At 39.8% G+C, this 9,858-nt stretch overlaps 1 pseudogene; it reads left to right on the plus strand.

The window, feature by feature from the left end:
- Positions 1–2,203: 2,203 nt before the first annotated feature.
- On the plus strand, positions 2,204–7,645 carry LOC117339021 (annotated as a pseudogene).
- Positions 7,646–9,858: the final 2,213 nt, after the last annotated feature.

The following is a 9,858-nucleotide window of genomic DNA, read 5'->3' on the forward strand; positions in this document are numbered from 1 at the left end:
CTCTCACAAACAATTTATAATACGTTTTACAGTGGTCACGTCACAACATAAAAAAGGGAAATGGTACTACGGTGAAAATATACACCAAACTGGACCTCAAACAGTCAAAATGCAGTTCCAGATAACATTTAAATCAAAACAACCACCTAAGGGAATGTTCCAAGTCTAGCTACTGCCCCACAATCCAGCGTGTCTTCAACCTTCCCAGTCTAACTACTGCCCCACAATCCAGCGTGTCTTCAACCACGCCATATCCCACCACTGCGACTTCAACGACGCAATCCCCCACAACGACGTTAGATACGAAAATTACCCAATCAACCTTAACAACTACGCAGACATCATCAACAACAACATGTGTAAAGACAAGTGCTTCTGTCCAGATGAGTCGTCTTCCGGTAACTGGGTCACCAACGGAAAGAACTATACGAAGCTTAGCTGCACATTTCCATTAAGCGATTCACTTAAGAAGTTCAACATTGATATCAATCTAAATGAACCCTCATCAGATTTGTTGGAGAGTTCATTTTATAATATTTACATCCTGTGTTGCATTTGCCTATATGTCGTTAGTTAACTAAATTGTATTCATGAGACTGAATACTACAATTTACAGTGATTCGGTCAGTGTAGGAATACAGCTCCAGGTGTTGTAGTACTTGTAGGTTAAACAATGACCGACAGTTACTTTCGGCCTAGAGAGCTTTTGAATGCTAGCATAAGACACAACAAAAAGTAAAACAACTTCACAAGTTATGAGAGTAATATTTCACAGTTTAAAAAAATTTAGTCAACACAAAATTACTCTATAAGTGTCATTCTTGATCTTTACGAAATGATCAAATTGTCAATGTCGTCACACTCACAGAGTCTCGTTTCCGAATTTTCAGAAATGCACGACACGACAACATTGAAAGTTCGGTATTTATAAACAAAACAAAATCTTGTAAAAAAAATCGGGGATATATGGTTTCCGGTTGTGTATATATATTGGATTTTAGTTTTGTGGTTATTCACTGATGTCAAATGCCTATCTTACAAAATCGAACCCCCGTGAAGTTGAAAATCGTCTGCTAAGTTAGCGACACTAATGTGAACGGTTAGACTATAATCTGTTTCGAACGAAATATCCTTGGAATCGTTTTCACCTACGGTCAAGACGACTTTCATTAAGAATTTAAGAGTTAGTATTCTTATGAAAATAAAGTAAATCCAGTCGCTAGAAACATAAGTATTTCCGAGGAATCGAGTCTGTCCTATGCAATACCCGTTCAACGCCGCATCACTTCTAAATGTGAATCGTATATCATTGCGCAAAAAAACCGGCTTTGATTTTAACAATCAGAAATTATGCAATTGTGAACAAAATGACAATATCTACAAACGTATATGAAATATAAAATGAAGCCACATTTGTGTAAAAACCATTTTATGTGTTTGCTATTAATAACAACATGGGGCACTATATAATTCCTTCTTGAAATTTTGGCTGTTTCAGTATATGAACGTGATGACGTCAGTGATATGGTAAGCGGCAAAAACGCGTCATAACCTAGTAGTAAATAAAAAATCTTTATAAATGTAAATATAAGCATTGAACTGTTACCAAATGATAGTATACAGTCGCTATAAATACAAATTGGGTGACAGATACATATTCCATGTCGCCCTAACAGGTGACATTCTATTTATAGGTACCATTGTATTCATATCGACTGTATACTTCCATCTGTTAACGATTCAATGCTTATATATCTGTTGTATTCTGTAAACTTTTGAAATACTGACAAAATACATGTCCGATAGCACATTAACAGTTCCAGCATCGCCAGTCATTGCTGTATTTTGTAAAGAGTAGTATATTTGTTCAAGGTAGGATATTTAACAAAATCATTTTTGATTACAATACATCATGCAAATGTAAAAAAAAAAAAAAAAAAAAAAGGAAAAAAAAAAAAAGAAAAAGAAAAAAAAGTCTACACGTCATCCTCGCCGACTCGGCCCACTACTCAGTCGCCATCGTCATCCCAAACGACAGAACAGAGTCCAACTACTACAGAGAACGGACTAACCTCCACAACTCCAGGTGGGTGTATAGATAGATTGGAACTTCAGTTAGATATTTGACAAAATAATTACCTGTTACTGATATTCTGATTCATTTTAGAATACATGTATAACCTTGATTAATCTTTTATCTTGTATTTCGAATATTTCAATGTGCGTTATTGGGTTTCCAGATCTGAATACCAAGTATAACTACACCAAAGTACTAGATTACTCAATTTTGTTCTATGAGGCTCAACGATCTGGTGTCCTTCCGGCTAATAACCGCATACATTACCGAAACGATTCCGCTACAAATGACGGAAGTGACGTAGGCTTGGATTTGACAGGAGGATGGTACGAGGGTGGGTTCAAAATTTGGCTTTGTGAAGTGGTAACAAATAAAGTGAATCATTCGAGTAACTTTTGATATGAGATTGGAAGTTTTATTTGTATTCAGAACTTCGTTGCTAGCAAAGATTGATTTGGTTATGGTTACGTTCATTTTAATTTAGCTGGTGATCACGTCAAGTTTAACTTCCCAATGGCGGCCTCTACCACCATACTGGCATGGTGTCCGGTCAGCTAGGACATGTGCTGGACTCCATCAAATGGCCTTTAGACTACTTCCTTAAGTGTTGGAGGGCTTTGTCACAGGAATACTACGCTCAGGTACATTGATGAATCATTACGTAATGAATTAGTAAATTGGACCTAAATCTAACCACTTTCATATCATTTTATTGATTGGCGAGTTGTAATTGATGCATTTTACAGTGTACACTCAGTTTGTATGTCTTCTTATGTTATCTTTGACCGGGACTATTTTTCGATCACGTGGTTCAATACGTTTTGATTGGCTAACGCTAAAATGCCGCTTCGCGAAGTCCCGGAAAAGGTAACGTACAATAGTAGTTCGCAGCTGTTTTTTGTTTTTTTTTTGTTTTGTTTTTTTTTAAATATAATTATATAGGTTTCTATCAATTGATTGCTTTGGAAATTAATTAGCGGCATTTTACTTCACACCCCAACTAATATTAATGAAAAGAAGACACATTAACAAAAACAGATCATTTTATCCTCAAATAGCTTTTCTGTTGTTGCAGAAACAAGTTACATAACCTCTCGTTAGTCATTTTTAATAGTTACAAAAACACTCGCTAAAGCTCTTGTTTTTGTACCTTTATAGAAATAACTAACTCGAGTGAAAGAAATACTATACAACGACAACTCGAACGAGTAACCTCTATTAATGATATCCTAATCCTAAATACAAAAAAAAATGTATAGTAGTATGTTTGATACTAGATCGAAGTAATTACAGCTTGGATTACCATATGTCTCGGTTATTCATTATTTACATTTTGTTTGGGGGGCACCTATTTATTGTAGAGAGACAAAAACAGGTAAGAATGTTAAAAACGTATTGAGCGTTTTATGAACTTTTTGTAGTCTTATCATTCATCACTTTCATTAATGTTATATTTCCAGGTAGGGAACGGCGGTCTGGACCATTCTTTCTAGGGCCGTCCGGAGGAAATGACCATGGAAAGACCATCTTATATAGTTACCACCTCCAACCCCGGAAGTGACGTAGCTGCAGAAACTGCTGCAGCTTCAGCTATTGGTTCTTTCGTTTTCAAGCGTGAAGGAAGTAAGTGTATGACGTATAGATCACAGAACCATATGCATTACCAATCTGGAGTTGATTTTATATGACATGGCACCCATATTTATATTTCTACTTACAGATACAGAATACGCCTGCAAGTTGCTGTCACGGCTCAGAGTTTGTATGATTTCGCCAACATTTCGTCAATGTGTTTTATATCACGATATGACAATACTATATTTAATACAACAACTTTTCGTCACATTTTGAATAGGCCTATATTTTCGATTCTATATTTCTGAAACAAATCCACAATGATATTTGCCCGTGTTAAGTTGGAGATTAGACACGCTGCTATATAATTACGTTCGCGGTTGTGTTTCAGTTCCTACAGTGGATATGACGACGAACTCTGCTATTCCGCCGCCATGTTGTATAAAGTCACGGGAAAACCGGAGTACCTTAACCAGGCAGAGGCTATCTTTACTCAGTCACAGAACGAGAAACCTTGGGCATTCTCCTGGGACGATAAGACTGTGGGATGTCAGGTGTGTGTCCAACCAATCAAAGTAATGTGTTATGAAAATAGTGTGTCTGAAAACAAGTATTCACTTAGAGCGAAATATTGATGACAATATAGATGCATTCGATACCTAGGAAGTTTTAGCTCATACCGAAATACCGTTTCTCTACAGGTGCTGCTGTTTGAGGCTACAGGGAAAAACTAGTTACCAGGATCTTGTAGCATCGTTCCTACAATCCTACATGCCCGGTGGTGACGTCACCCGAACTCCGAAGGGCCTGGCATGGCGAGATGTGTGGGGCACCCTAAGATACTCAGGTATGTTCATGCAATATTGCAAGCCAGGATAGGGTATGTTATTACTTGAAAATAAAACCAAATGTCAACGTTATGAAGACAAATTATATAAAAGAAGAAAAATAACACCACTTATACAAATATATACTTGATTTTATGTCTCATTATATTACAGCCAACTCGGGTTTCATCGCGTTAATGGCAGCCCAGACTGGGATAGCCGACAGCCCCGCTCTAGTGACGTCATACAGGGACTACGCACGGAGCCAGCTTCATTACATGTTCGGAGAGAACGAGATCAACCGCAGTTATGTTATCGGTTTGGGGGATAACTTTCCAACGCAGCCACACCACAGGTCCAGGTAAGTTGAACTGTTGAAAGGAGTATGCAATCATTTAGGAAAACTGAAATGAAAACGTGTATAAATAAGTTTATTAGGCGAATCTTATTCGACGTTGAGGACCAATATCAAAATGTCTTGCTTGTGTAATTCATATCGATAGTTCCTGCGATGACCTGCCAGCTGTATGCAATGACAGTAACCAGTACCGAGTCGGTCCCAGTCCTCAAATCCTGTACGGAGCTCTTGTGGGTGGTCCAGATCAGAATGGAGAATTCATAGACAAGCGCAGCGACTACATTCAAAATGAGGTTGCGTGTGACTACAACGCCGGATTCCAGTCTCTCGTGGCAGGTATGGCGCTTCATTACACTACCGTCTCACCTAAATAGACTGTAGGTAAAGAACAAGCTACAAAGCAAACCAATCGGTATGAAAATAAATTATATATGTGTATTCTCAACATTTGTCAGTGATGTTGGGGACACCATGCAGTTGTTTTGTTCTTCTAGGACTGGTCAGTAATGACTAATGTTAGGGCCATCATACAGCTGTTTCGGCCTTCTAGTACTCGTCAGCAGAGACATATATACGTCTCTGCCGTCAGTGATGTTAAGAACATCATACAGCTGTTTCGGCCTTCTAGTACTCATCATTGATGTTAAGGACATCATACTGCTGTTTCGTCCTTCTAGGACTCATCATTGATGTTATGGACATCATACAGCTGTTTCGGCCTTCTAGTACTCATCATTGATGTTAGGGACATCATACAGCTGTTTCGGCCTTCTAGGACTCATCATTGATGTTATGGACATCATACAGCTGTTTCGGCCTTCTAGTACTCATCATTGATGTTAGGGACATCATACAGCTGTTTCGGCCTTCTAGTACTCGTCAGTGATGTTATGACATCATACAGCTGTTTCGGCCTTCTAGTACTCATCATTGATGTTAGGGACCTCATACAGCTTTTTCGGCCTTCTAGTACTCGTCAGTGATGTTAGGGACCTAATACAGCTGTTTCGACCTTCTAGTACTCGTCAGTGACGTTAGGGACCTCATACAGTTGTTTAGTCTTTCTAATACTCGTCAGTGATTTTAGAGACATCAAACGGCTGTTTCGGCCTTCTAGTACTGTCAGTGATGTTATGACATCTTACAGCTGTTTCGTCTTTCTAGCACTCGTCAGTGATGTTAGGGACATCATACAGCTATTTAGTCTTTCTTGGACTGGTGAGGGAGTTTAGGGACATCGTACAGCTGTTTAGTCTTTCTTGGACTGGTCAATGATGTTAGGGACATCATACAGCTGTTTAGTCTTTCTTGGACTGGTCAGTGATGTTAGAGACATCATACAACTGTTTAGTCATTTTTGGACTGGTCAGTGATGTTAAGCTATAGTCACACCAGATCGTACGATTTCTGAATCGTGCGATTGGGGGCGATTTGGCCGAGTTACGACCGATCGGCAATGTTTGTTGCGATGTCTATTCGCGATCGCATACTGCGATTGGTCCTACGACTGGTGGTAGATCATCGTACGATTGGTGGTGCGCTTGGTCGCGCAATGACTTACGATTGGAGAAGATTGATCGCAAGATCAATCGTAGGCAATCGAAGGCAATCGTAGGCAATCGTGCGATGAGTGGTGCGATCAGTGACCAATCGCACGATCAGTCGTGGCAACCTGCGACTGCTCACACGATCAGTCGTAGCAAATCGCAGACAGTCGATCAGGCTTGTACCATTTTAGCATCAGTTGTGACCTCGCAGTACAGACGAATACATCAATAATATAATATAATAATATAATAATCAATAATATGCCTTCAGTTGTTGTTCCTGATGCTGCAGTAACAAAATTGCTTGTATATCCGCCATTTTGTTACCTGTACCCAGGAAAGTGGTTTGCGAGGTAAAGACTGGTGGTGCGACCGATCGTAAGGTCGTGCAAACACTCGGGACAGGTCGTGACTGATTGTACGACCAATTGTGAGGTCGTACGATCGGTGGTACCACCAATCGTAGAGTGGCACGACCAGTAGCACGACCAATTTGCGACTACTTGGCCCGCGATCATGCACGACTGGTCCTACGTTCATGTGCGACTGGTGGTACGACCGTTCTGCGACCACTTGCGATTTAGAATCGCAGGTCAGAAGTTTTGAACATGACCATCGACCTTGCTGCGACTGATTTTGCGCGTGCGATCACCCACGACCACTGCGACTAGTCGTACGCTCATGCTACGATTTCCCTGCGATTCCGATTTTCTTCGGTCGCAACTAGGTCGTAACCTGGTCGTAGGTCCGGTGTGACTGGGGCTTTAGGGACATCATACAGTTGTTTAGTCTTTCTAATACTCGTCAGTGATGTTAGAGACATCATACAGCTGTTTAGTCTTTCTTGGACTGGTCAGTAGTGTTAGGGACATCATACAGCTGTTTAGTCTTTAATGGACTGGTCAGTGTAAAGCGCTTGAAGTGTTGATTCCGAGGAGACGTTCATTATACATTAATACCGGTAAGGACATAACCACGTGTTTGTAGAGATATCAATATGATGACGATTAACGAAAGTTTGTAAGTTCTTCCTTCAAGTTTTTTTTTTTTTTTCCTTTTTAGGTATTCTGGATTTGGAACTTCCCTGGTATCAGAAAACAACATGTAAAGTATTGATGGACGTCGGGACATTTAATCATTTATGGTTTGTTATCTCGTTGTTTTGTTCTAAACTGAACATGCGTGTTAATATTTTGTATTTTATAACAAGTCGATTGCAGTTTGTGTGCGATTTCATTGTAATAAAATCTTACTAAGTACATTCTGTGTTGTTTGTTTTGATATCTGTGTACCGTATAATGTAAGGACATTGTCATGCTGAAGTAAAGAAACTGAGCACATACCATCTTATCTCATGACATGATGGTCTGAGACTTGAGACAGAATGTTTACTGATCGCCTTACGTGGCCGTAACATACTCTAGGACAGGTCTGTACTTAGCCCGAGTTTCCTCTGGTCCTTACACCAGACATGGTGACAGGGCCAGAGAAAACTCGGGCTACACCAGACATGGTGACAGGGCCAGAGAAAACTCGGGCTACACCAGACATGGTGACAGGGCCAGAGAAAACTCGGGCTACACCAGACATGGTGACAGGGCCAGAGAAAACTCGGGATACACCAGACATGGTGACAGGGCCAGAGAAAACTCGGGCTACACCAGACATGGTGACAGGGCCAGATGAAACTCGGGCTACACCAGACATGGTGACAGGGCCAGAGAAAACTCGGGCTACACCAGACATGGTGACAGGGCCAGAGAAAACTCGGGATACACCAGACATGGCGACAGGGCCAGAGAAAACTCGGGCTACACCAAACATGGTGACAGGGCCAGAGAAAACTCGGGATACACCAGACATGGTGACAGGGCCAGAGAAAACTCGGGCTACACCAGACATGGTGACAGGGCCAGAGAAAACTCGGGCTAGTCTGTACTCAACACTGATAGAACTTACAATATTGAATAAAACCTTAAGGTACGGGCTGCAATGTTACTCTTAAAAGTCGAGGAAGAAATAAATGATTGTAGAGTTTCGTATATATATACACTTTTATAATGTGGTTTGTTTAAGAGGTGACCACAAATGTCGTACTGTAGTCAGAACTATCACAAATAAATAGATGAATAAATAAAAGCAGTATTAATTCTTACTCGAAATCGATAACACGTGGTATGAACAAAATAAGCGTGGAGATCATTGAAAAAGATGTAGAAGAATGAGACCCAGTGTATCGGAAGGGTAAGCGTCTTCTGCTTCATTGACGACATCCGCCATTATACCGATCCAGGTCAAATCTGGGTTAATTCACATTCTCAAAACGAGAACTAGTGTGGTGACAACGGAACCACTAGGTATATCAACAACCACAGAACTAGTGTGGTGACAACGGAACCACTAGGTATATCAACAACCACAGAACTAGTGTGGTGACAATGGAACCACTAGGTATATCAACAAGCGTCGGACATCAGACAATCCAGGACTACTTGTATCATGCTGTGGACGCCTGAGTTCATGATGCTGCATCTAATCGTCGAATCCGGATATCTCTTATTATGTCTGTAAAAATGTGGGTTAAAATATGTAGTCACCTAAATGCTTAATGTCCTCCACTTAAAAAGACACAATGTTTCTGAATTCCATTGGACTTACTGAATTTCACAGAATAAATGCATAACCTTAACGAACGTTTTAATAAAACTCTTTGAAAACAATATATATTGGGAAGATATCAGTGTCGGGAAGATTTTTCAAACTTCATATGAAGATTTCTCACGGTCCCTAGTTGTGTTAAACAAAATGGATGAAAGGTAAAATTTAGTATTGCTGTTTCTAATATCCACAGTTCTTCGTAAATCTCTCTTAGATTTTTTATATGAAGGTTTTCCTTGTTATCCAAATCATTAGCAGAGAGGCATCATTCTCACATCGAATCAATACAGATGATTTAATGGTGGGTGCCAAGATCACTCTTGGATCAATTCGCTTATTTATTTATTTATTTAATAATTAATTATTTGTTTGTTAATTAATTTATTATTTATTTATTTATCGCTCACTCGAATCAGGAAGATATGAATGATTTGGTTTGGTTTGTTACTGTTTAAATGTCCTCACAGCCAGTGTCATTTAAGGACCAGGTTTTGGAGGTGGAGGAAAGCGGGGTACCCGGAGAAAAACCACCGGCCTACGGTCAGTACCTGGCAACTGCCCCACGTAGGTTTCGAACTCGCAACCCAGAGGTGGAGGGCTAGTGTTAAAGTGTCGGGACACCTTAACCACTCAGATATGAATGATAGTGTCTGTTGATCAAGTATGTGCTTAGATAAAATAAAATATGGCGTCTGTCAAATATATATCTCTTGGTTTGAATAGTGTGTTATAGTACCATGTAGTTATGAATGAAAACATCTTTCAAGTTTGTTAAATGTTATGAGGAAAAATATTTTTGTCTTTCTCATTTAATGT

The sequence above is a fragment of the Pecten maximus genome, chromosome 12, assembly GCF_902652985.1.
Source record: "Pecten maximus chromosome 12, xPecMax1.1, whole genome shotgun sequence".
NCBI classification, from domain to species: domain Eukaryota; kingdom Metazoa; phylum Mollusca; class Bivalvia; order Pectinida; family Pectinidae; genus Pecten; species Pecten maximus.